Source organism: Typopeltis vanoorti, chromosome 17, assembly GCF_054136105.1.
Source record: "Typopeltis vanoorti isolate ZY-2024b chromosome 17, IOZ_Tvanoo_1.0, whole genome shotgun sequence".
Taxonomy (NCBI): domain Eukaryota; kingdom Metazoa; phylum Arthropoda; class Arachnida; order Uropygi; family Thelyphonidae; genus Typopeltis; species Typopeltis vanoorti.
Window position 1 is genome coordinate 104,406,240 of NC_143565.1, and position 26,481 is coordinate 104,432,720.

The following is a 26,481-nucleotide window of genomic DNA, read 5'->3' on the forward strand; positions in this document are numbered from 1 at the left end:
AGAGGATTTGAAATTGGAAGTGATCACTATTTAGTCTTGAGCAGGATAAAATTAAATTTCATATTGAAAAGAATAACATGTAAGAAAGTTTTAAAGCGAATAAAAGTTGAGCAGCTCTCAGATGTGAACTGTAGACTAAAATACACAAAGATTATTGAAGGAAAAATGAAAGAGTTTGAGAACAGGAACCAAACCTTGGAGATTCAGTGGCAAGCCTTGAAGAAAACCCTGATTGATTCAGCTAGAGAGGCATGTGGTGAAGTTGTCTGCAAGGATAGAAAAATCAGAACTCCATGGTGGACACAGGAAGTTAAAGAGGCAATGAAGGAAAAGAAGAAAGCATATCAAAAGTTCCTGTCAAATAAGTTAGCTTGTGTTCTTAGAGAATCAGAGACAAATGAAAGAATGCTGAACACTGTGTAAAACTAGCTAAATAAAAGTCGTGGGAGGACTTTGGCAAGAATATAGAAAATAAATATCAAGAAGGCGGAAAATAATGAAATCATAGGAATATAACAAAGATCTGTATTTAAGTTTTGTAGATCTAGAAAAGGCATATGACAAGGTGCCAAGAGAGAAGCTATTCCAAACACTACAGTTATATGGTGTTAATGAGGCATTATATCAAGCAATACTTAGTCTCTATTTGAGTTGTAAGTCAGCACTTAGAATTGAAGGACGTATAGAAAGATGGTTTAATGTTAAATCTGGTATCAGACAAGGATTTACATTATCATCTCTCTTATTCATTATCTATATGTATTACATTATCAAGGAAAGTGGTATTAAACATGATATCAAAATTGGAGATGTTAATGTCAGCTCTTTGCTTTATGCGGACGATGTTATACTTCTAAATAAATCCGCTACAAGTCTACAAGATTCTCTGACTAAATTGAATAACTGTTGTAATAGATATGGTACGAAGGTCAGCAATAAAAAGACAAAGACAATGAAAATAGACAGAATCATTGAATATGTCAACTGTGTTGTGAACGGAGAACCTGTGGAACAAGTAAAATATTTCAGCTACTTAGGCACGGTTTTTAGTAAAGATGGTAAATTAAATATAGAAATAGACACAACAGAATCAACAAAGCTGGTATGGTAGGAAGTCAATTGAATAAATTCATATGGAATAAGAGAAATTAGTCGTAACACTAAATTAGTTGTATACAAGACTACAAACCAGTTTTAACTTATGGATCTGAGAGCTGGGTCAGAAGTAAAACATTTGACCAAAGACTAGAGACCGCAGATACGAGAGTCCTGAGAAAGATTATAGGCGTGAACAGATGGCATCAATGGTAATATCATATTAAAAACGAGAATATTAGTAAAGAACTTGACATTGTCAGCATCCAGCAATGCGTTAGCAGAGCTAATCTCAGGTGGTATGGTCACTTAAACAGAATAGGCGAGGAAAGATTAGCAAAACAAGTGTTCTCTGCCAAGTTGGCAGGAAAACGACCCAGAGGAAGACCAAGATATAGGTGGATTGATATGGTACAAAGTGCCTTAGACGATAGAAATATAAGATCTGGTAATCTTGGAGTCTTGACAAGTAAGCGACTAATTTGGAGGAAAATTGTAGATAGAAAGTTAGTAATGATGTAAATTTTTCATGTAGTACTGTCATATCCTGTACACCCCTTAAGGGTATATAGTAGGAATCTGATGATGTTGATAATTCATCAGTGACGATATTTAATTGTTTGCCGGTAGGGGATATTTAAGAATTTCCCCTACCGGTTACTTTTAGTACTAAATATTTTTTTCGCGGAATTCATCTCCCCATGCCCTGGAAAGTCTCAATATTAAATATGTCTCATTCCATGTAATAGTTTAGCTCCAGATATCTCCAAAGAAGTAAAGTTAATTTATGGCCACCCTGTATATCTTCATAGATTTTGCAGCATAGTGCCATTACGTTACATAGAGTTTAGTGCTTTTTGTTCTATGTTCTTTGTTTCTTGTATACTAGTCGAATAGTGACAGTTGACAAACGGTTAGTAGAACAGACAATTTTTTCACACTGATTGCAGAGATTTACATAGAGCTACACAATACATTCTAGTGCGTTACAGGCTATATTTCAGGAATTACATTAATCAAAAAAAATCAGGTAACGCCTTTTTATTCCCGTATAGGGAGTATGTGAGGCCATTTTAGCCCTATCTAACTTTTGGAGACTGAGTGGGCAGTTCAATTTCCACTGGTACCCAATCAGAGATAGCTGGCCCAAGGCTATCACTAATTAAGAGGCATGCAGTGAAGAGAGAGAGAGAGAGAGAGAGAGAGAGAGACGGCTCAACAAGTGCCGACTTCTCGTGGTCCCTAACACTATATTTTTGATGTCTGAGGTAATGTGGGTTCTACGGTCGAAGTTCTTGAGTTGACGGGACAAAAAAACCAAGTTTCCATGAGGAAAAACCCTCTTGCCCATGCCAGAGATTGTCTAACTCAAGAACTGGTTGGAAAAAGGCTTAGAAAATTTTCCTTTAGTCGCCGACTAGATTCGAAAGCAAGTCTTCCTTCGTGTGGTGAAGCGCCGTGGTGTGCAAACGCCACATCCACTGAGCTACACAGGTTCACATTTTAAAACGTTGTTTACTATGCAGCACTGTTTCACATGCCATTAGGCAATGCCTAATGGCATGTGAAAGGCATTGATCTAGGGTGTTTGGGAGTGGTTTGGATTATGTGGTATTTTGGTTGGCATGTGAACTATTTGTGTAAGGTCGTTAGTGATGGCAAATGTTTCGGCATCTCTTCCTGCAAGATCTGGAAGAGAACGAAAGCCAGTTGGTGTTGTGAACATTCAAAATCTGGGAAGCTGATTTTTGCTGTAGTAAAAGTGGAACTGAAAAAAAAAAAATCGGCTAACGCCTTTTTGTTCTCGTATATATAGGGAGTAGGCGAGGCCGTTTTTAGTCCTATCTAACTTTTGGAGACTGAGTGGGAAGTTCAATCTCCACTGGTACCTAATCAGAGATAGCTGGCCCAAGGCTATCACTAATTAAGCTGCACGAAGTGAAGAGTGACTGCTCAACAAGTGCCGCCATCTCGTGGTCCCTAACCCTAACACTCGTATTTAATGTCTGAAATAATGTGGATTCTACGGTCGATTTTCTTGAGTTTACGGGACGAAAAACCTTAGTTTCCGGGAGATAAAACCCGCTTGCCCATGCCAGAGATCGACTAACTCGGGAACCGGTCGAAAAAAGGTTTTGAAAAATTTCGTCTAGTCGCCGACGAGATTCGAAACCAAGAAGTCTTCCTTCGTGCGGTCAAGCACCGAGGTGTGACATCCACTGAGCTACACAGGCTTTGAGTGGAACTGAAGAAAATCAATTTTTAAGGAGAAGAAATTAAAGAGCTCAAAGTGGTTGGTGGCATTAGGGGAGCAATAGAGACAGCAAATGAATTTGGCTGAGTGGGAAAGGAATGTTTTCAACCAAGGTCAAAGTTAGGCGATTCTAGGTTGGGTGCTCTGGCAAGGTATATCAGAGCAGATGTCACCCATGGGTTGATAGGAATTAAAGAGTGTAGTTTGGAAAGTGAGATTTGAGTTTCTGCCAAAACCAGTAGGTGGGGTTTGGTAAACAGAGTATGGTAGTGGACGCTATTGAAGTTGAGGCTGTGGATATGCAAGGTACTGTTGGTTATATATTTGACCACAGAGAATTGTACATTTCCTATGCAAGGCCTGCATACTGGTCTCCATGGTAGCTACTAACAGTATCACTTGATTTTTGCTGATTTAACTTCTTTGTTGCTTATGAATTCAGTTGTCTCAATTTTGGCATTTTTCTTCAAGATGTTTTCGAAGATGACATCGTTGTTCTCTCTGGGTGAATGTAGGTCAGCTCGAGTACGTATGTGCGATTGGGGACAAATGTCCTTGAACTTGTTATTAACCACCCTACTGGCCGAGGTGGACGAAATAGCCAGACCATCCCAGCGTTTTTCATGGATCAAAACTTCATCCGCATTCTACCTTTTATCATGCAATTACACCATCCCCTCAGCCGTTAATCCCTGAACGGCGATTTTAGATCCATTAACTTTGATGGCCTTTCTTTGGAATATCCTTTACAGTCCTGAAATATTTGACCCTTTTTTTATTGCATCAATTTTTCAGCCACCTCTAGTTTCTATATTACGATTTTGTAACTATAACTAGGATGTTTTTTATATTGTTGTTTGTGAGGAGTAAGGTTTTAAAATGTGGCCTCACAGAGAGTTAGTCCCCAGCTTGCGCCCTATGGTTAATGCGGCCCTGCTTATGGCAAGGAAGGCAACGGGAAACCACCTTGCGTCATATTCCCTCGTAACTAGTTGCAACCCTCTCAAAAAAGAGAGAGGAGGCCACAGGATTAGGATATATATATAACTGGACAACTCTTATCAAAGACGAATCTCTTCTTTTAAGCTCTTGTTCCCATTCAAAGTATTTATAGAATCAACATTAAACCTTTATTCATTTTCTTGGTGTAAGATAATAAAGGATGTTTTAGAAACAACACAAGTCAGAAATTTCATTATGAATGGAAATAACTGTCTGTTTTTCCTTCGTGAATTTTTTTTTTTTTTTTTTTTTTTTTGCTTGACTTCATTTTCACCATTCTTGACTAGATTACAGACATTGTATTTTACCGTTGTAATCTCTTGCATTTTTCCATTGGGGGATAATATGAAGCTAGAACGGATTAACAGGGCTTTATGAATAAAGAATTTTTAAATTTTATATTCTGTTTAATTTCTTACAACACAGAAGGCAAATCTACCAGACTCACAGAAACCCCACCCCTACACGCACATACATACTCCAGATAGAGAACAACAGAAAACATTATATTCGGTTGTTTGCTGTTAATGGAAAAGTCAGGAGTGCAGTAGACGAATGGTGATGTTGACATCCAGCAGGATCGTTTTACTGAATTGCTTTATAGCAATTCAGAAATTGGCAGTGTGGACAATGAATATTCGTTATCAATTTAATATTGCGAAATATAAGGTTACTATGGGAAACTGATAACGCTAGAGATCTGGGATGATGGTGGACAGAAAGTTGAAGTTCATAAGTTGGTAAAATAGTTCAAAGACTGCTTCGATATTAATAAGTACAGATAGAGAGGTTATTATCCCTCTTTCTAAAACTATTTCTCTTTATATGGCCAAAGGTGGACTACTGTGTGTAGAAAAATATCGTCACCTGGATTTCATTCGGAAGGTTTAGTGTGGGTTTTTCCACGATGAGTACATTTTTAATTCATTATATTAAAAAAACCTTCAGTTTTAAAATTTTAGAAAAATTTAAACACGAGATATCTATGATATATAAAAAAAGAAAAAGCCTAATAAACTTTTTGTTTCTCATGAAATGCAAATAGCTAAATCAACTGAATAAATAAGAACAAGTGAAAAAAAAAATATTTTGTTACATGCTCTTCTAATCTGGAATTTATTTCCCTTTTTTTTTGAAACTCGTGTAAGGGTGCTTGCACTAGAAAATTGTCAAGAAACATGCCTGCCCTAAACATACACACACACACGCACACACACACACAAAATATCAAGAGAGTACAAAATTAAACGGTCAAGTGGCTCATTTCTTAACCCGGAGTGTGTGTGTGTGTCTGTGTGTGTCGCAGCCTGATTCTAGGATGCTCATATTAAACAAGACATATCGGCCTGTTTTGTAATGAAACATTGTTGAATCTATCAACAAATTTTTTTTAAATTATTATTCCCAGAAAAAAGCTTGTGATTTTTAATCCCATAACTAACTGAGCAAAATCGATCTTACAAAGAAATAAATACTTGTCTCAGCCATCTTTTCTCATCCAGCACGTCCTGAGAATTCTCTCGATTTAATCATCTAATGCATTTCATTTCCAAAATTAATTCAATGGTTCAGTAACTTCTAAATGAAATTTTATGCAAAAACAACTGTTGATTTCCAAAGTACTGTGTTGCAATACAAAAATTTAGGGCTACAACGGATAACTTTGGGAATAGGTGCTGTTTAAGCTTTTCAGCTAATTGATTATATTATGTTGGCGTGTTAGTACCTCTATACATTTAAACTGATATCATGTTAGCAGTTTAATCCAGTGAATCTAAAATTCATGTGATTTAATGATAACTTTTACTAGTTAATCTTCGAGCAAACACTGCTTTATCAAACTGTTGTCACTTTTCCATTTAATTAGATAACATCTTCCCCTTTCATAATCATCGAAATCTGTCACTTTATCTACTTATATGTGAAGTTTTATATGACCCTTCTTTGCTTTAGAAACTCATTGCTAACAGACTGCCTTTGTCTAAAGCGGAAACTGGATTTTACCTCTTACATCATAGCACGTGAATTAAAAAAACAAAACAAAACAAAAAACAGTAACGTGTTCGTTGTCACGAGATAGACTTATAAGCGTCTTGTCGTGTAGTAGTTCTGCATCAAAGGTACGTGTTATGATAATATTCATGATAATATTCAGGTATTACATATAAATAATGGACTTCTTTCCGTTGTAATATGCTTAGCATATTTGAATGATCAAAATCGGATAGTATGTTGCCATTAAGCGTTTCATAGCTACATAAGATTTAACAGTGCCGTAATTTAATAGCGCTATTAATCTTATTTATTTAATTTAATATTATTAAAGAAACATAAGATTTAACAGTGCTATAATTTAATTTAATAGCGACATAAGATTTAACAGCGCTATAAGTTAATTTAATATCGCTATTAAATCTTATTTATTTAATTTAATTGCACTATTAAAATGTTCTATGAAATGTATAGGGCTAAAACGAAAATGAAATAATCTGAGGGGAAATATTCAGCTGTTTGAAGATTATGCAAAATTACGTGGAGCAGTAGTCAATAAAGATGATATTGATATTTTACAGGATGATTTAAATAGACTGGTAATACTACCACTCTGTGGGCAAAGGAGAACGGATGTCAATTTAATGTGACAAAGTGTATGGTTATTCATTTTGGAGTGAAAAGATTACTAGCTGTGTGCCATACCGATTGAACTGTATTCCAGGAAACTGATGAAGCCAGGGATTTTTTTTGGGGGGGGGGGATAGGCAATTCATAGGGCGCATTGCAAAAGTGACTAAAACAGCTCATTGAATTTAGAAAGTTTTTTTTTTTTACCTTGGGTATATACTATGTTAAAGATACCAAGCAATTTTAAAAGCTAGGTTTTAATCCTTCCAAGTAAGTAAACAGACAAGTAAGTCAAGTTTGCACCTGAACAAAGTTCAAGTCTGAGGCAACTAGTGGTAAAGGTGGACTAAGATCCGATCACTTTCCTTAGTATTTTGCCCTAATGCAAAGCACATCTCCTTGAGGAGATGTATGATGCTATGCATTAAAAGGAAGGGCCACTATCCAGACCGTTTTCGACCTTTATTGAGGTCTCGTCAGTGGGAGCCAGACCCAAAAAATGCCAAGGTTGAAGTAATGCAGAACTTATAAATAAATTTTACCTAAACAACTCCACAAGGTGCTTTGACCTTATTAAATAAAAATCTCAGGATGAGAGTAAGATGTAGAAAGTTTTTTTACCTTGGGTATATACTATGTTAAAGATACCAAGCAATTTTATAAGCTAGGTTTTAATCCTTTTTCCCAAATAAGTAAACATACAAGTAAGTCAAGTTTGCGCCTGAACATAGTTCAAGTCTGAGGCAACTTGTGGTAAAGGTAAGGTCAAAGCACCTTGTGGCAACTTGTTTAGGTAAAATTTATAAGCTCTGCATTACCTCAACCTTGGCATTTTTTGGGTCTGGCTCCCACTGATGAGACCTGGGTAGTGACCCTTGCCTTTAATGCATAGCATCATACATCTCCGCAAGGGGATCTGCTTTGCATTAGGGGAAAATACTAAGGAAAGTGATCGGATCTTACTCCACCTTTACCATGAGTTGCCTCAGACTTGAACTATGTTCAGGCGCAACCTTGACTTACTTGGGAAAAAGGATTAAAACCTAGCTTATAAAATTGTTTGGTATCTTTAACAGCTCATAGAATTACCTGGTTATTGAGAATAACCTGACAGAGATAAGCAGGTTATTATTTCTCTTAATAAAGGTCTCATCTGAATTATTGAGCAGAGATCTGTCACCTGGGTTTCTTAAAGATGTGGATGAGATGGAGCTGATTTAAAAGCGGGTGAACACGATGGTTGAAGGTCTGTGTTATGCTCCATATGAGGAAAGATTGAAGAGTTGTGGGTTACAGAGGCTGGTTGATTGGCGGATAAGGGGGAGGGATATGATAGAGACGTATATGTTGCTCGGGGGAGGGATTATAAAATTGATGTGGAGGAATATTTCAGTACCTGACTAGCGATAATCCATGGAAATTGAGTAAGAGTGTGGTTAGTAAGGGCATGACTAAATTTTTGCTTGGAGAGTGGTGAATGAGTGGAACAGATTGTTAAAGTCAGTTGTGTGTGCTTTGTCCGAGAATGATTTCAAGGTAAAATATGATAGGTATTGATAATTAATGTTATAATGGACTTCCCTCAATGAGTCTACGGACTTCATAGAGTTTCCCATATAATAATAATAATAATAATAATAATAATAATAATAATAATAATAATAATAATAATAATAATAATAATAATATGCGCTATTACTCATTCTTTGCTAGCAGGAAAAGGATATGAAAAGAAAACTAAAAATAAAGTAAATATTTATAAGCACTGCTCTAGGAATCGCGCAGCATGAAGGTTGAAATCATCTTCTTGGAAAATAGGGAGCATGCAGTAAGTTCGGTATGTTAGAGGCAAATGCAACAAGAAAACGTATACTATAATTAGTTCCGTATTTTATTTATTTATTTATTTTTACAAGGAGATAAGGGTAGGCATTTAGTACTGGCTGCAACTAATAAATGTGCAGCTAGTTCTGTATTCTTTTACAAGGAGATATGGGTAGGAATTTAGAATATTCAATTAGAAAATATGCATTTGTTTCTAAACGCCTATATCTATTCCCTTGTATTAAAATACGGAACTAATTATGCTTCACATTTGCCATGAAGCTGAACAGTAAATTTCAATTTCTGACCCCCTTCATAGGATTTAATGAATGGTTTAAGGCTATAAATAACAGGTACGCTTACTGGCCGCTATTTTGTTTTCAGAGTCGCATTTGTTTGAACTCTTGATTTTTTTCGACTTTATAGCGAACAGTAATATTTAATTATATACATATAAAGCAGTACAACCAATAATAAAGGTCACGGGAAGTCTTTCCTTTACTAATTACACGAAAACTGAATGCTTATGAACGTTATACAGCTACTTCTTTTACCGATAAATGATACGTGATATATAAGTATACTGTATAACCACGGCTTATGTATTTTATCAAAATCGCTAATACTTAATTATGTAATGAAAAAAATATACATATAAAGCAGTACAACCAATAATAAAGAACACGGGAAGTCTTTCTTTACGAATTCCACGAAAAATGAATGCTTATGAACGTTATACAGCCTTCTTTTTACGAATAAATGATACGCGCTCTAAAACCACCAAAAAAAAAACCAAAAAACAAACAAACAAAAAAAACACTTTCCTTGTGTGTGTGTATGGTTTAAATAGAAGAAACTTAAAATGACTAAAACCATACTAATACAGGAAAAAATATTTATTATTTTGAACGCACGACTAGTTTCGTCTTCCTAGAAGACTTCAACGGGTGCAAATGGAAGTGAAAAAAAAAAAAAAAGAAATACAAAATATGCATTATTAATAATACGCATTATTATTACTATTACATACTCTTACTACTAGTAATATTAATGTAATATTACTACTATTGTTACTAGCACTGTAATATTACTAGTCTTCTTATTGTGCTATCTTCTATCGAAGGTCAGCGACCATCTTGGCAAACAAACTGCGCTCTTGTGCTAATCTGAGCAGTTGTGCACTGCTCTTTCCTGTCCACGTCTTGATGTTGTTAAACCATGATATTCTTTTTCTTCCTCTAGTTCCTTTGCCACCAATTCTTCCTATCAAAATAGTTTGTAGAAGTTGGTATTTGCTGTTTCTCATGATGTGGCCAAGATATGATGTTTTTCGTTTCTTGATTATTTGTACAAGATGTTTAGCTTTGCCAATGGATTTTAAGACATCTTCATTGGTAATTTTTTCTGTCCATGATATCTTTAGCATTCTTCTGTATAGCCACATCTCAAAGGCTTCGATTTTCTTGATGGTTGTCGCCTTCAATGTCCATGTTTCAACTCCATAGAGCAGAATAGACCACACGTAGCATTTCAGCATTCGGCATCTGAATTCCATGTTTAGGTCTTTATTGCAGAATAGTGTTCTCATTTTCATGAAGGACTGCCGTGCAACTTCAATCCTTGTCTTTATATCTATTTCTGGATCCCACCGTTCATTAAGCGAGCAACCAAGATATTTATATCTTGACACTTGATCAATATTTTTCCCATTGAGTGTCAGTTTCATTGATGAGACTGGATGTTTGCTGATGATCATGTATTTTGTCTTGTTGATGTTTATATTTATTCCCATTCTTTGGCTTTCTATGTATACTCTGTCAATGAGTTTTTGGAGATCCATAATATTATCTGCAATTAGCACGGTGTCATCTGCATATCGAAGGTTGTTAACAATCTTTCCATTTATTGCGATTCCCTCTGAACATTCTTCCAATGCTTTTTTAAAGATTACCTCTGCATATATGTTGACAAGGAGTGGTGAGAGCACACGTCCTTCTCTCACTCCTCTTTTGATGTTAATATCACTGGTGGTAATGTTGTCTAATTGAACGGTAGCTGACTGATTCCAATACAGATTTGTTATTAGTCTTATGTCTTGTTCGTCTAGCCTTATTTGTTGAAGGACTTCTATTAAGTTAGTGTGTCTGACTTTGTCGAATGCTTTTTCAAAATCTATGAAACACATAAAGACAGATTTCTGTTTTTCTATGCATTTTTGTATCAATATTTGGGTACAGAAAAGGGCCTCTCTAGTACCAAAACCATTCCGAAAGCCGAACTGTGTTTCACTTAGAGTTTCTTCACTTTTTCTATAAATACGATTCTGAATTACTTTAAAAAATATTTTTAATGTTTGGCTCATTAGACTAATAAGTCGGAAGTCACCACAGGAATTTGCTTTGGGTTTCTTTGGGACAGTGATAAATGTAGATTTGAGCCAATCTGATGGAAATTCATCACTTTCATATATTTTATTAAATAGTTTTTCAAGAAGTTTGATGTTATCTGGTTCTATTAATTTTAAAAATTCTGTTTGCACACCATCTGGTCCACTGGCTTTTCCTGTTTTACTTGTTCGTATAGCATTCTCTATTTCGCATTTCATGATTGCTGGTCCTTGAATGTTATCTTTTATATTTATAGGCTTCTGTCTAGTATCATTGAAAAGTTCTGTTACATATTTTATCCAAATCTGTGCTTTATTCTCTTCTTCTAGAACTATTTTTCCATTTTCGTCTCTTAGAGACACTATTTGCTTTTTCCTCAGTTTTCCAGAAATTTCGTTGATTTTCTTATACAGATTGAAATTATCATGTTTCTTCTGAAGCAGTTCAATTTCAGTACATAAATTTTTCATCCAATTTTCCTTGGCTTCTTTTATTTTTTTCTTGATGATGTTATGTGTTTCTGTATACCTGGCAAGGTCTTTGTTTTTGTACATTCTTCTTGTATCAATAAGAGAAAGAATCTCATCTGTCATCCATTCCTGTTGTTTTATATTATTCACATAACCTACTTCTTCAATACTTGTTGTTACGATGGCATTCTTTAAGCTATTCCAAAGAGATTCCACACTTTTATTTTCTTCTATGTTAATCTGTTGTAATCGCAGGTTAAGCTGTGTCTTGGCACTTTTATTTATGTTCGGGTCTTTCAGTTTTTCTACATCAATATTCTTTTTCTTCTTTTGTGATTTTTTAGCTGATTTTAATCTAAGACGTACTTCTGCAACTATGGGATTGTGGTCTGATGAGATATCTGCTCCAGGATAAGTCTTTGCACTCTTTATACTACTGTGGAATCTTTTATTTATCAGTATATAATCAATTTGATTTCTGACAATGTTATGTTGTTATGTTATGGTTATCTTGAGCGATTTCCAAGTGTACAGTTTTCTAGATGGAAGTTTAAACCAGGTATTTGCTACTGTTAGATCTTCTTCCTGACAGAACTGGACTAGGCGATCTCCTCTGTCGTTTCTGGTGCCTAAGCCATGTTCGCCAACAATTTCTCCATCATCCCCTCTTCCCACTTTTGCATTGAAGTCGCCCATCACTATGTTTATATCATGTTTCTTTGTTAGGTTTTTAATCTCTTTTAGGTGTTCATAAAACTCTTCAACATCTTCTTCACTTTTGTCAGCTGTGGGTGCATAAGCTTGGATGATATTTATGTTAATGGGGTTTCCCTTAAGTTGTAACAGCATTATCCTTTCAGAAAATGGAATCCAATTTATTACTGATTTATTGATTTCTTCATCTACTATTACAGCTACACCATGTCGATGTTTGTTCTCATCATTCCCAGAGTAATACATTGTCGTATTATCTTGTTGACACTTTCCAGATCCTGGCCATCTTGTCTCGCAAATTCCCAAAATCCGGATGCCCAGCCTCTTCATTTCTCTTGTGGCATTTCTTAATTTGCCAGCTTCATACAGAGTTCTGACATTCCAAGTTGCAATTTTAAAAGTGGACACCATTTTGAACCCGGAGATTCTTCGCACCCCTGTCCCATTTAAGGGACGCCGGGAACTTGGGGCCAATTGTAAGGGTTTGCTCGCCATGGTGGTTGTTCTGGAGATAAGGTAGGTAGTTTCTCCGTTTGCTTTCTGCTCTGCAGTATTACAGACGTACACAATATAATCATATTGCCATCTGCAAATCTCTGATCACAAGCTTTTCCGTCATCATTTGGCTTCAACCTTGTGTCAGTACTGACAATGCTGCTTCCCAATGTCAGGGCAGTGACCCCAGCAGGTGCTTATTTAATGGCGGCACTACTCGCTATGTCACCGAGTTGTCATTGGGCTTTGTAAGGTTTTAAGTGAAACAGAGTTGCCACTTCTGCTCCCCCACGCCCTGATAGCTCAGTCGCTGTTGGTCCACGGCTGCTTATTCGCCAGATTGCTCTGCTTATATCGCAGCTAGCCTCCATATCTGAAGGCTGTTCCCCGATCCGCCACCTGGGGACGCACCCGGTAGTAGTCAGCTCTGTCCCGGGAATATTACTAGTAATATTACATTAATATTACTAGAGAACTGTTGAGCTTGTTCACGTGAGCATGATCTCGTGTACGCCGCAGTTGGATAGCTGAAGAGTAACGATCACGGAGGTTATAGCTTAGGTAAGTGTTAAGGTGGACTGGATTGAGGACACTCTGTTGATTCAACAATTTTTCTTTGAAGTTCATCACAACATCTGAAGATTCTGAAGACGAAGATTCTACCACTGGGTGAGTGGTAGAATCTTCGTCTTTAGGATGAGCAAAATTAAGAACGTGACTTGATGGAACGGTGAGTCTGGTTCTATTCTAGGCAGGCTGACCATACGTGCCGTTTTGAACGGGACAGTACCATTTTTTCATATTTCCATGTCGTCCCGCCGTTTTAATAAAAATGTCAGTTTTGTCCCATTTTTAATAAAAAAACTATAAATATACTTTAATATTGGTCAATCATAAATTATTATTCATAACCTATAATCGTATATCAATATCATGGACACCAGCAATTTGTATAACCATGAAGTTGAATTGTTCGCTACTAAATATCGATTTCTGCAGTGATTTATTCAGAGAAAATTAAAAAAAAAAAGAGTACACAGGCAGAATTAAAGAACTGAAAAAAGGTTGTGACTTTACAGGAAATAATTACGCTAAATAGAGCATAGAAATACAAGATTTTTGTCCTTGGGCCCATCAATTGACCGAATTTTAAGCATGTTTGATGGGCTTTGTTTTTATTTTCTTTCTTGAGAAAAATGTCCTGTTATGTTGCGAAAATTGTTTGAAGATCCCTGTTTGAAATTGGTTGTCATTTGCAAGAGATCAAGTGTACGTTCCAAATATACATTAGCTTATTTAAAAAAGAAGTAGTAAGAACATTGAAGATCTTGTAAACAGTTTAGAGTCCAGAAAAAGTGAAATGTTTGTAACTACTGATGTCAAAAAAAAAAAAAAAAAACTGAAAATATTAGTAGATTCAGGAGAAATTAATGAGGCTAAGTTTTTTGAGGTAGTTAAGAATTTCTATGAAACCAGTTTAGAATATGTCAACAAGTGGTAGTACAGTTTTTAGGAAACACTGAAAAGTTCAAGTGGGTGCTACTAAGAAAGATACCTGAATGGAAAGAAATACAGGACAGTCTTAACGAGGAACTCATCACATGCAAGGAGAAATCTAGATTAAATGTTGAGCTAATGAGGCTATGTTAGTTGTAAGACAAAATTGTGTCATGAAGTGTGAGAAGTTTTATGATGAGGCGCTGAAAGACCGAAATTTGTTTCATCGGAGAAATATTCATGCTACGATCGTGATGAAATACAGTCCCCCCTCTACATCTATCTAAATTTTTGTACGGGTTCTGTCACTGAAGAATAATCGTAAGCTCAATATGTTTACGTAATAAAACTTTTTTATCGTCTTAATCTTTCATTAATACAGAATATTACATAACCCCCGTCCCGTTTTTGCCATTCCAATGTCCCGTTTTCGTCTCAAGAAAATAATCATGGGTGATGTCTCTCTATACGAAGTTTAATAAATTTCGCAGGAATCGGAAAGTAAAGAGGTTAACAGGGCATGGAAGCTGGTTAAGGACCATTTGTTAACAGCTCACTCATAGTATACATCTGTAAAATGTATACTATGAGTGAGGAAAAAAAGGATAAATTGAATGACTAATAATATTAAAAAAAATAATTGATGATGAAAAAAGGATTATGGAAAACGTACACAGTGAAAGCATCACGAGTTCTATTCTAGTCGCGGACTAGAGGAACTTTTTCTAAGCCTTTTTTTCTACCAGTTCCCGAGTTAGTCGATCTCTGGCATGGTCAAGCAACTTTTTTCTCCCGGAAACTCAGGTTTTTCGTCCTGTAAACTCAAGAAAATCGACCGTAGAACCCACACTATTTTCAGACATTAAAAATATTGTGTTAGGGCTAGGTACCACGAGATGGCGGCTCTTGTTAGCGATCTCTTCACTGTGTGCAGCTTAATTAGTGATAGCCTTGGACTAGCTATCTCTGATTGGCTACCAGTGGAGATTGAACTGTCCACTCAGTCTCCAAAAGTTAGATAGAGTGAAAATGGCTTTGCCTATCTCTATACGGGAATAAAAGGCGTTAGCTGATTTTTTTTATTTTATTGTTGTTATTTTTTTATGTGGTCAGCAAGAGCAGGAATGATTGCGAACGAATGGTTTTGCTAGATGGACGGGTGATCGAGTGACCAAGGTGAATGATACAGCAGCACTGTTTAACGAATACTTTATGAGCGTTTCATTCTGGCAGGGCAAGTTTTAATCCAAAGGGCGTGGAGGGGGGGGGGAGGATTAGAGGAGAGTAAAGTGGATATACATGTTTGCAATGCTATGCAATATGGTATGTGGTACTTGCAAAATAATTTGAATAGCCTGGAGTTGTGGGCATGTAAAAATATATAACTGCTACTCCAGTGTTAGTAAATGTAAAGTTGGATATCTAATCACACTTCGGCGCGATTAGATATCAGTGGCGGCTCATCCATAAGAGCTGCAGGGCTGCATTGAATGCAGCCCTTATGGACGAGCCGCCACTGTTAGATATCCAATGTTATACATCATTTGGAGAGTGGTGAATGAGTTGTCAGAGTCAGTTGTGAGTTTTGTCTGTTAACGGGTTTAAGGAAAGGTATGATAAATTGTGTGGATAGATTGGGTCTCCCGCGGTGAGCCTTTGGACTTCATGGTGGCGCCCGTATAATAATAATAATAATAATAATAATAATAATAATAATAATAATAATAATAATAATAATATATTGGCGAGATTATGCTAGAAGAAACGGATCAGGCTAGGGATCTTGGAGTTTTAGTAGATAGGAAGTTGCAGTTTAAGGGCTATACAACAAAGATTGCAAATACAACTCCGAGGATAATTGCAATGCTGAAACAAACTTTGACGTGTAAAGATAAGGAAGTCATTTTGCCTCTTTACAAGGCTTTGAAAAGACTTCATTTGATAAGACCTCGTCCTAGTCTGTAGTCTACAAGACTACAGACACTATCAAACAGGAGGAGAGGTGATGTGAGAGACTTTCTAATTAAGGGTTATACATAGGCTGACCATACGTACCGTTTTGAATGGGACAGTACTGTTTTTTTTTTTTTTTCATATTTCCCGTCCGTCCCGTTGTTTTAATAAAAATGTCAATTTTACCGTTTTTAATAAAAACTATAAACATACTTTAATATTGGTCAATCATAAATTATTATTCATAACCTATAATCGTATATCGATATTATGGATACCAGTAAGTTGTATAATCATGGAGTGGCATTGTTTTATATTTAATATCGATATCTGCAGTGATTTATTCAGAGAAAATAAACAATGCATGTTGGCAACACTTGCGCGTCTCAGAGGCGGAGTCTGTTCTGCTGGAGCGTTAGTTTTTGTTTTGCCTGTATGCTAACCGGTGGCTTTGTATTCAATGCTGGTGGTTTAAATTTCATACTTTTTAAATATTTTAAGCTTTTAGTCTATCCTTATAATGTCAAAGAGGCGAAAGTGCAGTTTTAATGACGATCTTCAGAAATAATTCAAATTTCTTTAAGTGGACAAGCTGTGTAGCGATATAACAAAAGTTCAGATTTTTTCTGAAATGAGCGAAAAACGCCTAGACTTATCAAGACTTTTGTAATACTGTAGAGTTAATTCTTTGTCTTCCAGGAAATACAGCACCTGTTGAGAGGATATTTTCTGTTATGAACAGTACGTTGTCAAAGGAAGAAATCTAGATCAAGTGTTGAGACAATGAGGACTATGTTAGTTGTAAGACAAAATTGTGTCATGGAGTGTGAGAAGTTTTATGATAAGCTGTTCGAAGACCGAAATCAGCTGCGTAAGACCACTTCATCGGAGAAATGTTCATGATACGAACGTGGTGAAATACAGTCCCCCCCGTCTATGTCTACCTAAATTTTTGCATGGGTTCTGTCACTGAAGAATAATGGTAAGCTCAGTATGTTTATGTAATAAAACTATTTTTATCGTCTTACTTTTTCATGAATACAGAATATTACATAACCACCGTCCCGTTTTTGCCATCCCAATGTCCCGTTCTTGTCTCAAGGAAATATGGTCAGCCTAGTTATACAACATTTCAGTAGATGGAAATGTTCATTTTATAGAGGATGGAGAATGGACGAGAGGAAGTTCGAACCTGAATCTACCCTTAGGTTTGTTTTGAAAAATTTCGATGTCATATTTGTAATAAAAGAGAAGAGAATGTTTATTAGTGAAGAATTACAAATTAAGCTACAGACAATATACAGTAATACATTGCATAAAAAAAAAAAAAAGTGAATGCCAATGACCGATGCTGTGGAAAAATGTATGTTCTTTCTTATTATTCTCCTACTTTGTCCCTTATGTGGTATGCTGCCCATTAAATGTAATGAATGCGTCACTTTCGTTTACGAACACTGGCTAGAGATTTCACTAAGCTTTTGTTTGTACCGTTGGCACTAGTGTCCGTAACGTAGTGCTGAAAAATGTCCCTTACTCTCAATGATGTAATTAAAAAAAAAGTAGCTCTATTATTTATATAATATTAGATACTTTATTATTTTTTATTTTACTAAACATTTATTATTCTGCATTATTTGTGAGGCAAAGAGAGGGTGAATAATAAAAAAAGAGCGTACATCTTTTAATAGCGTCGGTCATTGGCGTTCCACTCTTTCTTTCTTTTTTTTTTATTATGCAGTGTATTAATGTATATTGTGTATAGCTTCATTTGTAATTAATTCTTGATTAATAAAATATTCTCTCTCCTTTTATTACAAATATTACATTGGAAATTTCCAAAACAAACTTAAGAGTGGATTGAGGCTTCAGCTTCGATCTTCGAAAGGACGAGATAATGTCCTCTCGTCCTTTCCCCCATCCTCTATAAAATGAAAATTTTCTTCTACTGAAATCTTGTATAACCCATTCGAAAATTAGTAAGTCTCTCATGTCACCTCTGTTTCTCTTGTTTGCTAGTATCTGCAGCAGGGGCGGCTCGTGCATAGATACAGTAGAACTGCAGCACCCCCAATTTTTCTCGATATATAAATATATTTATTAATTTATTTATATTTGCTTGTAATATTTAATTTTATCATCGACAATCCTATACAATTCTCTTATTTTGTATAAAAAATAATAAAAATCCATCTTGTAGCACTTGGAGGGCGAAGGACGCTAGCAGCACTGTGTTTACCACATGTCATATTGCTACTGGCGCAAGCATATGGACGTTGTAGTAAGATGCGAGCTATTAGCGTAATGCGGCACTGTCCGTCGCGCAGTTCCACTGTTGTTTATATGTAGTTTGCGCCAGTAGTAGAGTGTTTGTGTTCTTAGTGAAATTACTGTATTGATAAACATTCTCTTGACAATTCCTATGACTACATCAGAGCCTGAACGCTGTTTTTCAACATTAAAGAGAATAAAAACATTTCTGAGGCGCACTATGAATCAGGATAGGTTAAATGCACTTGCGATGATTTCAATGGAGAAAAAAATTCTTCAACAGTCACACAAACATAAAGGAAAAAGTTATTAACCTTTTCGCTCGAAACAAGACAAGAAGAATGGATTCTATTTTGAAGTAATTTTGAATTATACTAAACTGTATAATTTTATCGATAATAAACAATATTTTTTCATGAAACGAAACAAGAAGAATATATTTTATTTTTAAGTAATTTTGAATTATACTAAACTGTATAATTTTATCGATAATAAACAATATTTTTTCATATTTAATTTTTTTAAAAATTTTTACCATAATTTTGATATTTTATCCAAACACGTACTTACAGCTTGTATGTATATTTTGAAAGTTGCAGCACCTCCCACAATTTCAAGCCACGAGCCGCCACTGGTCTGCAGTCTACAAATTCTCAATGTCTTCATAATCATTATTCCACAATCCCACTATCATTTTTAACACAGCATATTAAAATATTATTATTACTGTGTGACATCTCAAAGGAGTCCAAGGACTCATCGCAGGAGAGACCACTCCACTACACATTTGTCTTCCATGCTGCTCATCGTCACCAACAATAGTGTTTTTTTGTCTGTAAATTGGTGTTTCGAAGGAAGATTTGCTTGTATGTAGGGATGAAAAACCTCAGTTTCTGGGAGAAAAAAACCTGCTATGTCCTGTGAGATCGGCTAACTCACCTTCGAATGAAAAACCATAAAGATTCCCCACGTAACAATGAGAATTGAACTTTGGCTTTTCCAGTCAAAGGGTATGGCATTACCCATTAAATGCATCTTTCTCTGTTAATTGCACATGTTCCAGCTGGTTTTCTTGCTTTGAAGATTAAAAAAAAATACAGGTTCAGAAGAAAATCCTACTACCTTTGTGGGAGACTGGCTAGTCATTTTTACTTGAAAAAGTCATTATAAAGGTTCCTTACACTGTGACATGTTTTGAGTTATTTTCCAATGAAAGATGCCTATCATGTTGCTCTTCCTATTGCATTGTTAACTCATGCCCCATGTGTGTTCACAATGTTATGCAACTAAAAATCATGATATTAATAAAAGAAAAATAATGATGTTAATAAACTAAAGACAAGAAGATAAATGAGAAAACCTTCACTGGGTGGGTGAGATTAATATCCAAAGGGACAGATGAAACTGGGGATAGATTAAAGATATTCATGTGGAGGGAATTAAAAGGGAGATGAGAGAGTTTGGGTGTGCCAAAAGTGTAGCATGTTTATGGATTATGAGATATCATTGAATGTGAACAGTACAGGCAAAAGACTGGATGTAGCTATGGGGTAAGTGAGTTGATGGTGTGGTTGAGTGCTTGAATTGTAAGACAGCTAAAAGTTGCAGTGACTTACCTATATTGAGTGGTAAAACAGCATGCCTGGATGGCAAAAGTGTACTATGAGTAGCAGTTATGCAAATGAGGCTAAAAGAAATCCCAGGGAGTTTTTTTGATATGGTGGCCAGTAGAAGGAAGAATGATTATTATTATTCAGGTTTCCATGGAGTCAAGAGACTCTTTGTGGGAGGTCCTTCTTAGGAAACACAAAGTCTATCATACCACTCCTCGGACTCATTGACCATTCTTGCTCTCACCACTCTCTCAGGCAATGCATTCCTCAATTTAATCACTCTCCATGCAAAGAAACCACTCCAAAATAATTAATGCAAGAAGCAACCAGGGTTCCCAGGTAGGAATCCTCCCAAGTACTAACTGAGTTCAGGTTTGCTTAACTTCAGTGATCATATGAGAACTGGTGCTTTCAAACCGATCTGGCCATTTACATGATTATGGAAAGATGTTGTTGGTAGAGGTGTTTAATGAACAGTTCATTAAAATATTCCATCCTTGTGATTGTAATATAATGCATAACTTGAGAGCAGTGAGAATGGAGGAAGAACCACTGACGGTGAGCGAGCAGGAGATATGTGAGGAATCGAGTAACTTTGATGTCAACAAGGCAATAGGACTTGATGATATATCGTCACCTGTTTTGATGGAATGTTCCAAGGAGTTAACAACAGCTTTAACTTACCTTTTTTAATATGAGTCTTAGATTGTCACACAAGATCCAAAGGGATGGAAAAAAGGCAAAATTATTCTGCTTCATAAAGTGGGTAATAAGACTAAGGCTTCGAATTATAGACCAATCTGCGTGTTTGTGGTTAAGGCAGTGGTGTGTTGGTAAAATTTTAACAACTGGCTCGCTTTATGTTTAACAACCAGCTTGCTTTATGAAACATTTGATTCTTCACAAAGTTCTATTGTATCTTCAGATGTCTTTGTTTCTGCTTCTTCAAATTTTGTCCTTTTAATGTTTAAGAAGTTTCGTTCTATTTCATTTTTTCAACTAACGGCTATCCGCTTTTTCGACCGCAAAACTCTAACCCTGATTAAAATTATTTTAATTATTAAAAAACAAAATAAAAACATATATTAAAGAAAATTTTCCTATATTACGTACAACTTACCTATCATCAAATGAAATCCTGAACAAAAAAAATGTAACACTAATATTACCACTCGTAGTCGATCAAATGACCAGAGACTGTAGCCGTCGCGACAACATTGTTTAGTAAATAAAATCGTTTCCAAATTCTCGTTCGTAAATTGAGTTTGTGTTTTGTGAATTCTCCTTTATGCATTTATTTTTGATAATAATAATCATAATAATATATGTAAGTGTTTATTATACAATTTCAAAATATTTACGAGAAAAAGTATATACCACCATTCATCATCTATTCTTTCATAAAGAATTTCAATAACCGGCTTGCCCGACTTAAAAACATTAACAACCGGCTAAATTTGAAAAATTTAGCCGGTTGTTAATAAATTTGAAAAATTTAAAATTTAAAATTTTAAATTTTAAATTTCAACTGGCTCACACGAGCCGGTGCCAACACACCACTGATTATGGTGTTGAGAAGCTAGTGATGACAAAGATTCAGAACTTGGTTGACAGCAGCAGAATTCTCTTTAATGGAAAGCATGGTTTGCTATGGGAAGGTTGTGTTTTAATAATCTGTTTACTTAATATAACAAGGTGATGAATACATTGGACAAGGGAGATACATATACAGTAGTATATTTAGATTTTACAAAGGCCGTTGATAGATTTTCACATGACATGCTAATAGGTAAATTGAAACAGATGGGATTGGATGGTAGATTAGTGCATTGGATGTGTTGGATTGGAGAATAACTGCCTGATAGGTGTCAGCAGGTTGTGTATTGGGGAATGATATCCAAGAAAAGAAAAGAAAAATCACTAGTGTTGCATGCCAGGGATCTGTTCTGGGGCCATTGTTGTTTAATTTATATGTATGTAAATGACATTGCAAGGAAAAAATGGTGATATACAGTTGTTTGTAGATGATGCAAAGTTGGGGAGAGTTATGAGAAGTAGAGCAGAAGTTGTAGCCTTGCAAGAGGACTTGAATAGACTGTCGGAATGGGTAAGTGTGTGTGTGTGTGTGTGTGTGTGGGAGGATGTCAGTTTAATGTGGCAAAGAGTAAGGTTTTGAAATTTGGGAAGCAAAGATGGGATGCAGAGTAGAGAATTAGTGGGAATATCTTAGAGGAGGTGGAGGAGATGAAAGATCTGGGGGTGATGATGGACAGGGATTTGGAATTTTGTGGACATTTTGCTAAAATTGTGAGGGCAACACAGCAGATTATGGGAATGATGTGGAGAAAACTGACATGTAGAAATAAGAATGGCCTAGTTCTATTGTACAATGGAACTATACCATTCTTATTTGCTTTGATGAGGATGCATATTGGATTACTGTGCATAGATTTTGTTGCCTGGTTTTCAAAAGGTGATGATTTGTTGGTGAGAGTTCAGAGGCAATTGACTAGTAATTGACTAGTGATTACGCTAATCTGGTAATTACCCTTTATCAACTTATATGTCTCATTCATGTCTTCCCTCTTCCTTCTATCCACTAGGCTCTGTAATTAGCATTCTCTCAATCTGTCCTCATATTTCACATTCCAAAGACTAGATACCAACTTAGTCAATTATCTCTGGACCATCTATGCACTGTAACCCATGTGGTCTGATCAAAGTCTTGTACAGTCGAATCAAAACATTCTTACTTTTGCATGTCATTGTTCTTCACATCACTTCCATAATCCGTTGTCATCCTCACAATTCTAGCAAAATTTACACGAAATTTCAAGTCTATCCACCACAACCCCAAAATCCTTCATCTCCTCCTCCTCCTCCAAAATATCTTCACCATTCCTATACTCTGCATCCAATCTGTGCTTCCTAAATTTTAAACCCTTACACTTTGTAACATTAAACTGAGATTCCCCCCCCCCCCCCCCACACACTCGCCCATTCAGACAGTCTATTTAGGTCCTCTTGCAAAGCTATCTGTTCTACTTCTCATAACACTCTCCCCCCCCCCAACTTTGCATCATCTGCTAACAACAGTATGGGGGGGGACTAAAAAGTTCTGATAAACATCTAAAACAAAAATGATATTAAAGCAGCTGATATAACCAAAGAAAGAACATATCTTAAAACCCTTTAATTCCCATGTTTCATCAAACTGCAATAATTTGTTCTTTTTATTTTAGAATATATAAGAAGACATGTCAGAGGTTTTCAAGAAATTCGAAGACACAGAGGTACAGGCCATCATCAAATTTTTCATGCTGCAAGAAAAAATCCACAACTGAGATTCACCAAACTTTGTGTAAGACTTGAAGCGACTGTGCTGCAGCATATCCAACAGTTGTCAGATGAGTGGCCAAGTTTAAAACTAGGCATCCTGAGACAACAGCTGCCCCCGTGTTAGGAAGACCTTCCACAGTTATCATGTCTGAAAACATTGATGCAGTGCATGCCATGATCCTTGATGAAAGATGAATACCAGCCAAAAACATTGCAAAAACTCTGGGGATATCCTGGGAACGAGTTGAGGTCATTATTCACCAACATCTGGATATGCAGAAGCCCTCAGTAAAGTGAGTTCGCAAATGTTTGAATGCCAACCAAAAGAGAGAATGTGTGCTATCATCTGAAGGAATTTTGGGTCATTTTGAGAAATCAGATGCAAATTTTTGCTCTTATTGTGACTGTTTATGAAACATGGCTTTATCAATATGACCCAGAGACCAAATAACAGTCAATGGAGTGGAGATGCAAAGGTTCTTCATGGCCAAAGAAGTTCCTAACCCAAAAGTCAGCAGGGAAAGTTCTTGCCGGATTACACCACCCATATCCCAAAAGACAACTCACCGTTGTCTTTTGGGATACGGGTGGTGTAATCTTTACTAAGTACCTCAAAAAAGGTGAAACTGTTACAGCACTTTATTTAACAGCTCTGAAGGAATTGAAGGAAAACTGCCACAGGAAACTGAGCAGAGGCATATTGCTTTTGCAGGACATTGCACCTGCTCACACTGCTCAACACACCCAACAGACAATATACACAACTTGGGCTTTCAATGTCTGCCTCGCACAACCTATTCGCCAGACCTGGAACCATCTGACTATTTTCTATTCCCAAATTTAAAGAATCACTTGAAAGGAACAAAATTTACCACAGGTGATGAAGTCATATCTGCAGCTGAGGATTGGTTTGTGCAACAAGGGAAAGAGATTTTTCTCAGAGGATTGCAAGTGATGTAGCAGAATTGTAACATGTATTACACTTCGTGGGGAATACGTATAATAATAATAATAATAATAATAATAATAATAATAATAATAATAATAATAATTATTATTATTATTCAGGCCTCCATGGAGTCAAAAGACTCATCGTGGGAGGTCCTTCCTAAGAAACACAAAGTCTATCATACCACTCCTTGAACTCATTGACCGTTCTCGCTCTCACCACTCCATCAGGCAATGCATTCCATGGTTCAACCACCCTCAATGCAAAGAAACCACTCCTCACCCTCTTGCTCACAGTTTCCTTTTGTAACTTCCAGGGATGGCCTCTTGTCATCACTCCTTCCCACTGTTCAACCAAGCAAAAGAACTCCCCAGTGTCAACCTTGTAACCACCTCTCAGCAGTTTAAAAGTCTCAATCATATCACCTCTCCTTCTATCCACCAAACTCTGCAGTCCACATTCTCTCAGCTGATCCTCATAACTATCATTGTACAGTCCTGAAAACATCTTTGTTATCCCTTTGTACCCTTTCCACAGTTAATTTATCCCCTTCAAATCCTGCAGACCAAATCTGAGAACAGTAGTTCAAGTGTGGTCTGATCAGGGTCTTATACAACGGAATGATAACTGTTTTATCTCTGCAGGTCAGTGTCCTTCTCATTATGCAGCAATCCTCTGTGTTACCTTCACCGCCTTTGCAATATGTCCCCTAAATTTCAGGTTTCTATCAATCATCAATCCCAGATCTCTTGTCTCCCCTACTTCCTCCAGTATAACTCCTCTCATAGCGTATGCAGTGTTCCATCGATGTTTTTTCCCAAACCTCAAGACCTTATATTTTGCTGCATTACTTACTGACATCCCCATTTATTTGCCCATCTATCTAGCTTATTCAAATCCTCTTTCAGGGCTACTGCATCTGCACTATTACTAATAATCTTTCCCAGCTTTGCATCATCTGCAAACAACTGAACATCCCCCTACAATCCACTGACAATATCATTGATATATAGGTTAAACAATATAGGTCCCAGCACTGAGCCCTGTGGGACCCCACTTGTAACCCTCTGCTTCCTTGAAACTGCCCCACCATACACAACTCTCTGATACCTATTGGACAGCCAATCCTGAATCCAGTTGACCAATCTGACATCCAGACCCATGTGCTGCAACTTAGATATCAGCTTATCATGTGGCACCCTGTATCATGCCTTTGCTAAGTCTAAGAAAATGGCAGTATATGCCTTTCCCTCATCTAATGCTCTTGTAACTTTATCATAAAAGGCTAGCATATTGCTAAAACAAGAACGCCCCTTCACAAATCCATGTTGACTCTCACAGATAACATTACCCTCATCTGCCCAATGCTGTATACAGTCCCTCACTACTTTCTCCAAGATATTACTAACTATTAATGACACACAAACTGGTCTATAATTAGACACTTCCAGCTTGCTGCCGCCTTATGCAATGGCACTATCTTACCTTCCTTCCATTCCATGGGCACCTTTCCAGTAGCCAGACTTTCATTGAAAAGCCAGGTCAAAGGCACTGTCAGTTCCCTAGCACATTCTCTCAAAACTCGTGGTGAAATACCATCACGTCCCACAGATTCTGACATCCAGAGTACTCAGTATCTGAAACACACTCTCCTCCTGTACCTCTAAACCTCAACCCAGCCCTATCCCTCTAGCATTAAAACTGACTCCTCTAGGATGAAATACTCGAATACATTGAACAATTCCACTATGTCCTCTGCATCAGTCACTCTATTCCCATTTTTATCCCACAATATCATTCTTCCACGGTCATTTCTCCTCCTACTGGCCACATATCTAAAAAATTCCCTAGGATTTTCTTTGGATCTTAGGGATAATCTTCTTTCATATTCCAGTTTCGTCTTCCTTACTATACTATTCACTCTTCTGGCCTGTGTCTTAATGTTTAAGTTATCCGTGTGTTGAGGCTTAAGTGCTGTGAGGACATCATGTTGGAGGCT

At 36.5% G+C, this 26,481-nt stretch overlaps 1 protein-coding gene and 1 pseudogene across 1 annotated transcript in view; one reads left to right on the forward strand and one right to left on the reverse strand.

The window, feature by feature from the left end:
• The first annotated feature begins 18,269 nt into the window (after positions 1-18,269).
• LOC150097734 (equilibrative nucleoside transporter 2-like) overlaps positions 18,270-26,481 on the forward strand; it is a 260,759-nt gene continuing 252,547 nt past the window's right edge. The window contains exon 1 of the mRNA XM_090407215.1: positions 18,270-18,289. The gene's annotated coding sequence lies outside the window, so the exon portion shown is untranslated. The remainder of the gene's footprint in view (positions 18,290-26,481) is intronic.
• LOC150097735 (5S ribosomal RNA) lies at positions 20,509-20,627 on the reverse strand (annotated as a pseudogene).